The sequence below is a fragment of the Triturus cristatus genome, chromosome 4_1 (genome assembly GCF_964204655.1).
Source record: "Triturus cristatus chromosome 4_1, aTriCri1.1, whole genome shotgun sequence".
In the NCBI taxonomy this organism is placed as follows: domain Eukaryota; kingdom Metazoa; phylum Chordata; class Amphibia; order Caudata; family Salamandridae; genus Triturus; species Triturus cristatus.
Window position 1 is genome coordinate 1110242092 of NC_140585.1, and position 14232 is coordinate 1110256323.

General features: G+C 43.3%; 1 long non-coding RNA gene across 1 annotated transcript in view; it reads right to left on the bottom strand.

Moving 5' to 3' along the window:
• Positions 1-1033, bottom strand: part of LOC146856093 (uncharacterized) — a 163741-nt gene extending 162708 nt beyond the window's left edge. The window contains exon 1 of the long non-coding RNA XR_014980902.1: positions 901-1033. This is a non-coding gene — a long non-coding RNA (uncharacterized LOC146856093). The remainder of the gene's footprint in view (positions 1-900) is intronic.
• Positions 1034-14232: the final 13199 nt, after the last annotated feature.

Genomic DNA, 14232 nt, shown 5'->3' on the forward strand with positions numbered 1-14232 from the left:
CAAATACCTGGAAGCATCTAACATAGCCTTTCCTGCATACCCAGTTAGGTACACAGTCTGGGCACCAACATTTTATATTGTCATTGAAAAAGGATGAATACAATAATGTTACTTTTTGTAAATAATGTGGAATAATGGCAGTCACATAAAAAGAGAACTGAAGCACATTCTATGCGGGTGGATCATTAATTACCCTCACTCTTTTTCTACAGCTGTTAGCTCTCCTGGATCCGTGATATCTCAGAGTGGACAACCTTCTGCTACAGCGAGCATAGGAAATCAGATAGAGACTGTAAAAGAAAACCTACCAGCAAAATAACGGAACCTAGTGAGCTAATCACAACATCCAGTATACCGCAAATGATAAAACTGCACATCTATCTCTCACACTTCGTCATCCATCACAGTGCCATGTGCTGCGGTCCACAGTATGATAACGACACCTTGGTGATCATCATTTCCCGCCTGTGACATGGAAAGATTTCTCATATGGGCCTCATAGCAAAGATAGCACATTTCAAACACACATCCAAGTGGCGAAGTGTGCTAAGCGTGTGGATAAGTGCTTCAGTGCACCACCTAGGAGTAGTAAGGTCTACATAAATGCTATAATACAATGGGCTCTGTAATGTGTTGTATTTATATGCCATGTTTTGCAATTAGTGTATTATATTTATATGGACCATCAGCCTAATAAAATTAATTTTAAATTGAAAAGAAAGGGTATGTTAAGGTTAATAAATGCATTTAATTAAATTATATTTAGACCATGGAGACAATAATGATTATAATGGGTTTAAACAAAAAGATTAAATATAAATAAATCCATGTTAGATGTCTGGATTAATGATTCAGTCGTAGAGGAGTGCTCGTTAGTAGTTAAATACCGTTAAAACTTACCTTTGGGATGTAGTGAGGCTGGAAGTAGAGGCATTGATGTCGCTGTCGTTTCTGATAGCTGACCACGGGTGAGGGACATGCAACAGTTATGGCCAGGAATTCAAGCATTTCCAATGTCTCTGTCAAATTTCATTTGAACCCCGGCTAAAGCGACGTGTTCCCACCCACCCTCTCCAGTCACCCACAAAACATTCCGTTCCAGGTGCTGCATCTTATATTGGAAGTGCGCCCGCTACTCTGTGCTCTGTAACATTTAACACATGATAGGCAAGCCCCCTTCAGAAACACAGGGACGCGCTGCTTGTGCAACGTCTACTCAGGGATTTAGGACTCTGCCCCTTTCCTACTTTCATGTCCTCCGTTTGACCTTTCGACTTTACTACCTTATCAGCGATAGTAGCAGAATACTTTCCCAACTACACATTCGAAAGGATTCTCTTTCTTTTATCTCACTCACTCAGCCACTCTTGTCTTTTATTTTCCAACAGACACACCGCATCAGCGGCATTGAAACGCTGCAACAATTAAATAAAACATATTTTTAAATTCTCCATTTTATGACGCCATAACCTATGAAATAAAGATTTAATTGGTTGTTTGACGAGTTCATCCAGACTGCAGGCATTCAAATAAAAGTTATAGACGGTTATGTTGTTTAACATTTCATGAGTTCAGCGAAAAGCACGAATTGAAGAAGAATTTCCATAAGGCCCAGTCGGTGTTTCGATTCTTAGAATCTGATTGGTTTAAAAGGGATTACGTCATTGCCATTTGGCGACAGCATTTGGGACGCCCCATCACAGTATATCGCACCGAACGATGTTGAGAATTTTGATTTCCCGGTTCGTCCGTTTTATCCCTGCCTCCGCCTCGTTTTGTTGCGCAGGCTTGTTACAAATGAGTCCAATCGGAGGTGAAAAAAATAATTTCTATCACTGGTTGAATTGTATTAAATGTATAGGAACTAAGATCCTGAGTGCAATTCGGGGGGAGGGGGATGAATGAAGGGGTCATTGAGCGCTAAAAGCGAGGTTCAAATGAACAAAAAAAACGTTCTGCTATTATATGTTGATCTTTCACCCACATACAAAATAAAGCACATCTTAAATGAAAAATAAATGCAAGGAAAATTAATCAGCGAGGAATGCATTATTCCACAAAATATAAGATCGGCTGCCACAAAATGCACAAATAAGGATTTAGGTTTAAGATTAAAAACTTGCTTCCAAAATGTAGATTTTAGAACTGCAGACTGTATCTAGTACAAACATTTTTAAAACCGTCCTTTCACACTTCCTCTCGAAAAGAATAAATCTTTGTCATTGCCGAGCTTCATCAACTAAAGCCAAATCTGTCTGCCAGGGAGTCTTTACATTGGTAGAATACCCAATTGCACGCATTTACATTTCTGTCAGGCAGCAGGCACCCTGGCAATGAGGCTGGCTTCTTGTTTAGCTGTCTGTCTCTTGCTCCCTCGGCTTCACAGCCATGGGGCTCCCTCTCATCAAATTCAGATAGAGCATCCCAACTGTGTGGAATGGGGAACAACCTTTACAACGCAACTTTTACAACGCACTACCATTACAACGAAACTGTTACAACGCTAGTGCATTGACAACGCAGGACATTACAACGCAAGTCTTTACATCGACTTGCACTAGATGGCGTGCTAACATTAAAAATAGTGTAGTTTACTATCCCAACACCTTCCCTACTGTTACGTGGACTGGAGTTGGAATAGTAAATTACACTTTTTTAATGTTAGCACGCCATCTAGTGCAAGTCGATGTAAAGACTTGCGTTGTAATGTCCTGCGCTGTCAATGCACTCGCGTTGTAAAACTTTCGTTGTAACAGCATGCGTTGTAACAGCATGCGTTGTAACGTCATACATCCGTGTGGAACAGTTGTTATTAAAAAAAATCCCAGGGGGGATTATTTTACTTAAACTAAAAAAGGATGGGCGTGTCATGGGCTACAGATCACACCCACTTTGACCTCTGATTTCCATGCTGGTACAATGTTATACACTGTAAACACTAGTTGAAATTTAGAAAAAAGGAAAATTTATTAGCTAATTACTGTGAAAGAATTTAACTGTTCCAAATCAGTTCCTTGGGAGTCACTGTTAACATAAGAGTCTATGGATAGAAAAGTTATTATTTGAAAATGGACAAAAATTAAATCACAAGATCTATATGTCTATATGAGTCTAAGACAGACCGATTTCCAATGGCTCGAGGCAGGACTTTAAGGCGGGTGGATCCTGGCAGTCTCAGACCTCAGATTAATTAACTTACGGTGAAATGGTCCTTGCTTAGCCTTTCTTTAACTTTAAAGGCAAAAACATAGATTGGTTTCTCAACAAGGATGGTGAAAAACCCTTTAAGTAATGCACATCAGTGATGCAGTCCTTGCTTATATTTTATTTTATTTTGCCTTCCCTAAAAGTATTTGCTTTTTCTGGATGATGTGGTTCTGTATTTTTTTAATGCAACATGAGATTCTTAAAGCCTTAAAGCTAGATGTCTGGGTGAGCTCAGGCTGTGGGTGGGTGTCCATGATCAGGCATGACTAAGGGCTCTAAAGGTGTTGCAAGTCTCCCACCGTGGCTGTGAGTTAGAGAAAGCATTATTCAGCAAATATGATCATGCAAGTCTGTAGAGCACACAGAACAATGGTCACATATGTGCCAATTGTACATAGCACTTTATGTGAATGTGTGTGAAGGAGGTATACACAGCTGTTGAAATATTAAGAACATCGAAAGAAAGTAAAATGTGTTTAGAGGTGAGATGAGGGAGAGGGAGAGAGTGAGGGTCTGTTGTGGCTCATCTGTTAATGTGGAGGAGTGTCACCCCCACTGCTCAGAGCCAGCAGAGGAAAAATAAAATGATAACAAAAACTTTATAATTTTATTTTCCAATGACTGAGCCAAGTCTAGGGCGGGGTGGGGCCATCCTCCATAGACAGCAGCAGGGCGGATGAGTGGTGGCCACTGCAAGTTACCATGTCGGTTAGGCCGGCTTTCTTAGTATGGCCGAACTGACATGCGCACCTAGATTCCTCCAACCCAGCTGTGTTGCACAGCCACTGGAGGAGAGGCACAGGCTCCCTGTCCCTGAGCTAGCATCAACCCAGCCCGCTCAGACCAGTCCCAGCGCTTCGCTCATGGTGGGTAATAGCATGAGAGCAGAGTCTAGATTTGGTGGGGAGTCTGTGCAGTGTGTCCCATGGACTGCCGGAGCAGAAACATCTACCCACTCATGCAAGAAGCTGAACCTCCACATCAATATTTGTTTAAGATGCACCCCATGGCCCCAGCCAGTACTACTGGCAGCACCCGGCCTTAAAGCCAGCACGGTTTAATTATCAGCACCCTTATGACTATCGGATTCTCCACAGTATCGGAAGAATGGCTCAATCAGTTGAATGCACGCTGCTGAAACATGTGGTAATCAGCAGATCACAAGTGCGAAGCCTGACAAAGACAGCCCAACAATTCATCCGCCTAAAGTCTGTAAATTGAGCAATAGTAAATTACATTGAGAACCATTGTATTAAATTACTATTCACAGCACTTAAATATGGTGGAACTGTGGAGGAGCACCGAGGTGGTGGCTGGAAATGGTAGGTAAGTACTTTTTAATTATTATTTTCAATTCACCTTTGCTGATACAGATAGGCAAGGGTACGAGGTCTGGGACAAGCTGGAAACTAAATGCCTGGGATCTATGTGATCGGGAGGTGGCAATTGTCCTTTAGGGTAGACACCAAGCTTTATTTTAAAGAAAATTAGAACATGGTCACCTCTAAAATAACACTATGGGAGGCTTATAAGACAGTAGTTCGAGATTTAGCACAGAACCTGGTGGCGCAGAAAACAGAAACATGTATTCTGTTCCCTAGAATCACTAGAAAACCAATTGCATGAACTGTAAAGTACTTTGGGCCCTGAACCTGACCCTTCTATTCGCAGGCAGCTCCTTAGAGAGGAATACTGTGCCTTGCGCAGGCAGAAAAGAGCCAAAAATCAGCTACTAGCAATCCTTCCCAAGCTATATGATGCTGGAGAGAAGGCCGGTAGACTATAGCCTTGTAGGCGAAAAAATAGCTGGAGACCGCGTGGGTACAAAGGTTGGTTGGACCAGATGGGGAGGTGACTGAGTCAGATAAAGCCATAGCTGGAGTCTTTGCTTATTATTATAAAGAGCTGTGTATGGCCAGGCCCTTGCAATCAGCATCCCAGATCACAGCATGTCAATCAACACTCCGATGCTAGATGCTTAGGCCCATGACACATTAGATGCAGACACAAGTCAGAAATGCTAAAGCCCATCTCAAAACTAATAAAACTCCAGAGCCCAATGGGATTCCTGCAGAATTTTGCTAAAGGTACGCAGACCTTCTTGGACCCTGGTTTCTAGACATGTTCTTTTGGGCAAACAGGAATGAAGCTCTTTCCCCTGACCGTCAGAGGGCAACTATAGTTGTTCTGCACAAGGACGGCAAGTCCAGCGACCACTGCGGCTCATACTGCCCGATATCCCTATTAAACATTGAGGTTAAGATATTGGCTATGACTTTAGCCACCAAATGATTGATACAAGCCATTAAGCAGCTCATCCACAGGAATCAATCGGGCTTTATGCCCGGAAGATCTACCCGTTATAACCTGAGACTTGCACACAATTGGATTAACTAAATAAAGGGTCGATCTGAGCCACATGTCCTACTAGCACTCGATGCTGAGAATGCGTTTGATGCTGTGCATTGGCCCTTCCTAGAACTTACCGGCGGTGATCAGGAGTCTGGATGCTACAGTAGAGGTGGCAGGTGTCCACATCCTCTTCCGCCTATGTAGTAAGCCTCCCAGAACTCGAAGGCAGGTCTTTGGTCCTCCTGGATTGTTGGGTAGTTGAATCATTGGCTCTTTCTGCGTGGATAATGGCTTGTTATGTTATGTTATGTTAACCGACATTTGTAGAGGGCATAATTACCGACAGGTCTCTTAGTGCTTTGAGAGGGTGGCCAAACCCCATCAGCAATCACAATTACAACACCTGGAATGGTTTTAGGCTGTGCCCAGAGCCTCCCTGAACAGGAGAGTCTTGAGTTGCAAAGTTGAGGAATTAGGACAGAAAAGGCTCTGCCACCTTTAGATGCAGTTTTAAACCGTGGGAAGGCCTGCCTCGGACGATCGAAGTGTGCGACCCAGCACATAGTTCCCTAGGCGCTCCTTGATATAGGCTGGGGCCTGGCCATGCATATGAGCGATGCAGAGACCCTTGAACTTAACTCTCTGTTTCATGGGGAGCCAGTGCAACTGCTGCAACAGGGGAGGTAGTGTGGGCCCATCTGGGAAGTCTAAAAATCAATCCTAGCTACATCATTCATGGTCACCTGTAACTTGCTAATAAGTTTCTCGGGGAGACCAATATATAAGGCATTGCCGTAATCCAGTTTGGACACAATCATAGCCGACACTACCATCTGTAGCGTGGCAAATGCCAGGAGGGGGGCCAGTCTCCACAGCTGTCTCATTAAACGTGTACAGGTTCCGACCACGGCCGAGACTTGATTTGCCATGGAGAGGTTGGTATCAATCTTGATGCCCAAGCTTTTTATGACCGGAACTGGCATTGAGGTGGTGCCCAGCTCTTGCGGCCAGAAGAGGTTGTTCCAGGGATTGTTTTTGGAGGTGATGACCAGGACCTCAGTTTTATCAGGGTTGATTTTCTTTAAAAAATAAAAATAAAATTTATTGGTGCATAATTTGAAAATCATATATACAAAAATTACAACTCGTTGACAGATAAACAGAAAAGCAAACAAGGATGGAAAAAGAGAAGAGAAGAGAAGAGAATTATGCACAATTTGTCTTATTTCAGCCCCCCATCCCACCCACAAGGAGTTGGACTTGCTCAATTATCTTTAGTTTTTTAAATGAAAAGAAGAAATGAAATGGACATTTGAAGTTTACCTATTCTTCTCAAGCCATCTGGTCAGAGGTACCCAAATTTTTAGACCTTTGGATCGAGACCGCAATCTTCTTTTTTCATAGATGGCTTCTTCGAAATTGTAATTTGCCAGTAAGCGAGAAAGCCATTGGTGAAATCCAGGGGGGGTTGGATCAAGCCAGGACGAAGCCAGGCATAGGCGAAATATCGCCATGCCAATAAACACAAGTTTTTCTCCTGGGTTCCCTTGCAGTTCCTGGTCCACCTGTAGTCCAATCAGGGACGAGGAGAGGAGATAGTGAACGCCTAGCACCTCCTTAAAAAAGTTAGAAATCTCTTGTTTTAAACTACTTAGAGCATCACAGGAAGCAAAAATGTGATTTAAATCCGCTTGAATTAATGCACACCGAGGACATAGAGTTCCTCTTCCTGTCCCCCATTTAGCGATCTTTTTTGGGATGTAATAAAGTGAAAAACAAGATTTATAATATTGAGCCTGAAGCCGAGCCGGAATTAACATTTTCTGTGCTAACTCAGCTGAGTAAAAAAATAGATTTTCCTGAATTCCTATCTCTGCTTTCCATTTTAATGCTCGTGCCTCCATATCATCCGGCATTAATGAGTTGAAAAAGTTAAATACGGCTCCAATAGATAGCGGTCTGTTTTTTCTTAAATTATCTATAATATGGTTATTGACAAAACCTATTGGGCCCCCGCTTTCTTACTTAGAAAATCCCGGATTTGAAGGTACTTGTAGAAATCCCTCCGATCTAATGCATACAGCTTCTCGAAAGAGACTATACCGGTTAGGGAATAAAAATCACCAAGCTTGGACAAACCCGCATCGCGCCATTTTTTGATGATAGGATCTTTAAAAATATCTGGCAGATAGGGATTATTGCAAATCGGTGTATAATGATTCAGGCGACCCAGACCTAGCAATTTCCTGACTGATCTCATGATTCTGTGCCCTCCTATCAAAGTTTTGAAACGGACCTTCTTATAATGGCTGCCGTTCAAAAATCTCCAGACCCAACCCCATGCGTCTTTGCCCATAATCAGTTCAATAGGTGATGGTATTTCTTCCATAATACTATCTTTTGGCTTATCCCGTATAAGGGTTAGATTAAATAATAAAGTGGTGGCCCAATAATATAGTCTTATGTTTGGTAAGGCCAATCCTCCCCTTTATCTTGGTAGAGATAGATATTTATAGGCTCTTCTGGGCTTTTCATATGCCCAGATAAAACGAGAAAATAAATCTTACATTCTTTTCAAGCAAATAGTAGTGAATTCTAACGGTATTGCCTTTAAAAAATACAAAAACTTAGGGAAAAAAAACTTTTTGATTATATTATATCTGCCAATAATCGACAGGTGTAGATTATGTAATCTCACTAGTTCGATTTTTGTTTTCGCAATTAAAGCATCGATATTACCGTCAACAATTTTATCTACGTCGGCCGTAATATCAACTCCAAGATATGTTGCCTTTTCCACCTATCTAGTGTTGTTAATCATGCTGATGTTATTGCAAACAATTTGGGTTTTAGTGCTGTTAAGAGAATACCCGGAAAGCTGCCCAAATCTCGCCGCCTCTGCCTCAATCTCGACTATAGCTGTTTCCGGATTAGGTGTTACTAGAGCAATATCGTCGGCGTATGCCAAAATTTTAGTTTCCCAGACATGGGATACGATAGGCCTAATAATCATGTTGGTTTCCAGTTGTCGTAGAAAGGGGCTATATATATTGCAAACAAAAGCGGCGAGCTCAGGCATCCCTGACGGGTGCCTCTGGTTATTTTGAATGAATCTGTAAGTACACCATTTAGAAAAAGTCTTGCACTGGGCTGGAAATAAAGCATCTTAAATGCCTGTATAAGTCTTTTGCCTATTCTGACCTTCGCCAGGGTCTCCCATAAGAAAGACCAGGAGACCCTGTCAAAGGCCTTTTCAGCGTCCAGCAATATAAGTGCTGTTGGATCCCGAGAGATGTTAGCGGTATCGAATAATGAGATGACTCTTCTAATATAGTCTGTCGGGCCACGCCCTGGCATGAATTAGGGGTGGGCGGAATTTGCGGAATTAACCTTCGCAAATTATCGCGAGAATGTTTAAAATTATCGCAAACAAGCAGAAATATCGCGAAGATGCGGAAGTTTTTTTCCGGCATGTTCGCGCGATTTTCTGCATGGTTGCGGGTCGCCAACTTACCCATGTGGCTGCTTGCGGGCGCGGCCATCTTGTTTTGAGTTGTTCTCGCGGTGCATGATCGCGAGAAGAAAGACGTGATCGCGCGACGCATGACGTCACTGCGGGCGCGAACTGTCGCGAGACAGCGCAAATGGCTAAAAACAATACAACATCTCATGGAGAACGCGACCGGATCAAGAAAACTTGTCGGCGAACGCAGGGAATCAGGTAAGGCGATCGCGCGCGCGCGAGAATGTATCATTTTACAGCGCGAGCAAGAAACAAATTATCGCCAAGCTGCGGAAACCGGAATTTTTGACATCTTCGCGCTCTCCGCGGAACGCTAAAATGTCAAATTATCGCAATTTCCGCGAACGGAACGAAATTTTTGCCCAGGCCTAGCATGAATCCATGTTGTCGGTATGAGACTACCTTATGAATTACAAAAGCTAGGCGAGTGGCCAGGACTTTAGAATAGATCTTACTATCGGCATTTATCAAGGTTATAGCATAGGGCGATAAGTACCTGGTTCCAATGGTGTTTTATGTTTTTTGATAAAAACTATAATTTTGGCTTGTGTCCAGGAGTCCGGTGGTCTTCCCTCCTTAAATACATGTACAAATAATTGTAGCATACAGTTTTTCAGCTGGGTTGAGAATTTCTTGTAAAATTCTAGGGGTATATTATCTAGGCCAGAGGCCTTGCCATTTGGGAGACTGTTAATACATAGCAAAATATCCACCCATTGGGGGAGTTCCTCAAGTTGTTGCTGATCTTATTCGGAAAACTGTTCCATTAGAACTTGGTTAAGATATGTCATAACATCTTCCAAGTAGCCGGGATTAACCTCATGATATAGATCTTGGTAATATGAATAAAATACATTACGAATTCCCTCTGGGTCTGTAATTCTCCCTCGCATAGGGTCATTGATTTCTACTATTATGTTCCGTGTAGGTTTTTGTCTAGCTCTAGTTGCAAGGTGATGCCCGACCTGCTCGCTACATTCATATGCTTCCTCCCTCCACACTGCTAATCTATCTGCAGCTCTTTTTGCTATTGTCTCCATAATTGATGACTTGGCTGCCATCACTTTTGCAAGTGCTTCCTTGGAGTCACCCCCATTCTGGAGCACTGTAATCAAGTCTTCTTCAGCGATGGCCAAGTTATTCTGCATATCATTTAGCAAGCGACACTTTTCCTTATTCAGAGATAGCGAAAAACTAAGTGTCTCTCCCCGTATTCCTGCTTTCAGTGTATCCCATACTACTTCTGCCCCTGCACTCCCTATGTTCTCTTTAAGAAATTGGGGGATCCACATCCTCAAATGTTCACAGTATTCTTAATTAAGATCGTTCAAAGCTCCAATTGGTCATACCCATGTTTTAGACACTATCCCTTTAAGTTCTACTACTAAAGGATTGTGGTCAGCCAATATGCGTGGGGCCTTTTCAATTGAGCAGGCATGAAGAATAGTGTGGGATGTTAATATATAATCTAATCTTGCATGCTTATTGTGTGGAAAGGAATAAAATGTAAAACCCGGGTCCATAGGGTTCTCCCAATTACAGATATCTGAAAGTGCCTGCTCGCGACAAAGTGTCCTCAAAGCTCTCAATACCTTAGGTTTCCGACCACTATAAATCCAGTAATTATCAATGGTTATATTTTGATTGGCGGGCAAATTTATATTAAAATCTCGGCAGATAATTATGGGTAATGGCCAGGCAGCAAATTAATTATTTATGTGATCGAATACAGCTGGATCGTCTAGGGTGCTTCCATAAATGGTACATATAGTGATTGGATTCCCATTAACTCTACGACATTCTGTGATAACCCACCTTCCATTATGATCAACTACTGTTCGGATAAATTGAATGGATCGATTCACTGTCAAAATTGCTGCCCCGCGTATCCTTGAATTTTGTGTTGTGGCCCCTACCAATGGATACCCAAGTGCTTCCAAAAAATACATCTGTGCTCTTTCGATATGAGTTTCCTGCATACAAATAACACCAGCCTTTAGTAGTCGGAGCCCCGCTGCAGTATTCCTCCGTTTTTTAAGATCGTTTAGGCCGCAAATATTAATTGTTGCTATACGCTGCTTACTCATTACTAATACCAATTACACCCAAGAAAAGAAAAACCAAGAACCAAAAAACTAACCCCCGAAGTGCCAACCCCTTGCCCCCATGAACCTGCACCCCCCCTCGGAACCCACCTCCCTCCCACCACCTACCACTGAGGTTACCTGGCGCTGAATGAGCCAGGACGAGGGCATCTGAGCAGCCGTGACCCCACGCTCCCCCCGGTCCAACCCCCGCTTTCTACTATCCCTCCTCTGTAGTCCAGCCCTAACTGATTAGCTAGTTCTATGCAGTAATCATTACTATTGCTAGTATTAAACACAAAACCAAGTTTAAAAAAAAGTAATCGACCCCATTTCCTCTCCAGGCTTGTCAGGAAATTTTCAGAGCAATCAAGGTATATAACTATTGAAAAGAATGAAGGAGAGGGACAAAATAATAATAGAGCCAGGAGCTATAAGCAATCTAAGAACTCTACATTAATGCATTGAGAAATTGTTCTTAAGTTTTGAGTCCTAAATTTTATCTCCTTTTCGATCAGTGATCTCTCGTAAGTAAGCCTGGGCCTGGATTTCAGATATGAAGCTGCGTGTAGTCCCTTTGAATATGACTTTTAGGCGGGCTGTATTCTGCAGATAAACCACCCGCACCAAGTTGTTGAAACGGAGCAAAGAGTTGTCTCATCCTCCATCTGTGCTCAACAGTGGCATGAGCAAAGTCAGGCCGTGTGAAGAAGGAGATGCCATTAAATTCTTCCTTGTTTGTTGGCCTTGCTAGATAATAGATTAGCTGTCGCAGGAGGAAATTCCTGAAGTATAGTAGCATGGTAAACTACCTTCACCCCGCATCCGTGACCCCGAATGCTGTCACAACGCGGTCGTAACAACGACCGCGTTGTGACAATGCATACCATTACTACGCAAGTTGTTACAACGACTTGCGGAGGGGGGAGAAGGTGTTGGATTTAAAATCCAACACCTTCACTACAGTCCGCACAAACTGGAGTTGGAATAGTAAATTTTACTATTCCAACATCCAGTGCCCCTCCTCTGCAAGTCGTTGTAATGACTTGCGGGGTAATGGTATGCGTTGTCACAATGCGGTCATTGTTACGACTGCGTTGTGACAGCATGCGGGATAATGGTATGCGGAGTGCACAGGCATATTCTAGTAGCATTGCTCGTGGGTATTGCGAAGAAGAGGTAGGACGTTTGGATGGTGTCAGTGGAAAACGATGAGCACGTTGTATCTCCTTGTCCCAGTCCTAGGAGTGTAGTTCCGGGAAGGCTCCCTTAAGGAGCTTGATCATAAAAGTCCTGGGATCATTCCCTTCCGCTCCTTTTGGAATGCCAAGAACGTGGAGATTATTACGTCGTAATCTGTTCTCCTGCTCCTCAACTTTCAGCATTAGATCTTTAACTATGCCATCATGTTCATCTCCTTGCGTCTTCAGAGCTGGGACATCCTTCTCGAGGTTCTCAGTCTGTACTTCGACTGAGGCCATTCTGTCCGAAATTTCGACACAAGTTCTGCCCACTTCCCTTATGGTGACTTGTAATTTTTGTGTGGCGAGACGTGATCTTTGATTGTCTAGTTTGACCTCCTCTTCAAAACACTTAATTGACTGTAGCACTATAGCAAGGGTAGGTTCACTCTTGGAGTCAGCGACTCCATCCCGTGTACTTCCTGTAAGAGTATGGTTGCCCCCTGTGCACATCGTTGGATCGGTCAAAGTTGATAATTGTGAGGCAGAGTAGTCCCATCTGAGAGGCAGAGTAGTCCCATCTGAGATCCAGGGTCTCATCCTTCTTATGCCGACTAGCCTTTTTCCTCAGAGATTTTTTTTGTGCACAGGCTTTCATGGACAGTTCTAAGTCTGTGCTGCTGTTCCAGTTATGACTCCCTCCTTCGCTGGAAGTGGATGCGCTTACGTCTGAAATTTCAGATTCATCTGTTAATGAATAAAACATGTCCATGTTATCTGGGCTTTTTGGTGGGGCCATGAGTTTTTCCTTGATGATAGCAGTATCCTTGTTAAATATTCCAGCTCTGCCAGCAGCGTTAACTTCTGGGTTTTGTGGGTCATCTATGGAACAAGAAGTTGGAGGTTTAACACTAACCCCTTCGTGAGTCATTCCGAAACTGGTAGCTGGAGTTGATTGAAAAATAGGGGCAGTAGGTATCTCCAATGCAGCTTCGGGGGAAACAGCAACATTAATAGCAACAGTTTCAATCAGGCCCTCTCCCCCAGCTGCTCCGACCATCATTTCACCATGCATTTTTCCATCAATCAGGCCAAATATATTGGAGATGAGTGGCTGGCCGCTGTGAGCGTTGTGGGCGGCTTGACCGATATCAGCGACTTTAGTAATTTTCATTTGTGTTTTTTCGGTTTAACTGTTTTATCTATGGAATCAGCTTTTTCCATCTGCTCCCTGTTTTTTGCCACGCACGTGTCAGGGCGTTTCTGGCGATTTTTGACTATTGCGGGGTTAGCCTGCAGTAGTTTATTACCCGCGGGGGCTGACAAATGCACACGTCTGCCTTTAAGCGGTTTCGCCCCCTGCCCCGCCATCCTTACTTGTCTGGCTTCAGAGTGCTGGCAACAATGTATCCTCTGCTCCCAGACTTCGGACCGGGGGCCGCTGCAGCTCCTGTGTGTCAGGATTGTTTCCCTCGAAGTCAGCAGGTTTCTGTGGAAAGCCGATAGTATCCTCTCCAAGGAGCGGGTCACAGAGGAATCCCGCTGCAGGGCAGCAAGAAACAAAGATGCAGGAGCGGTACGAGCCGATACTGCAGATGACCAGGAAGAATGCTTCGCCGCTGCATGGAATTCAACCTGTTCTCTTTATCCAGGAAATGTCACCACAATTTGCAGGTATTGAAGCTGATCCATGTGTCAAGTTTAACAAGTGTTTTTAAAGTGACCTATATGGCATATCAGGGGCTTTGATCATCTTTTGAGGATTGGACCGGTGGAGCTGTGCAAAGCGGCGGCTACTCTGACGCCATCTTGACTCTCTACCATCAGGGTTGATTTTCAACAAATTAGCTGTCATTCAGTTCACAGTGTATCTAAGTATGTTTTG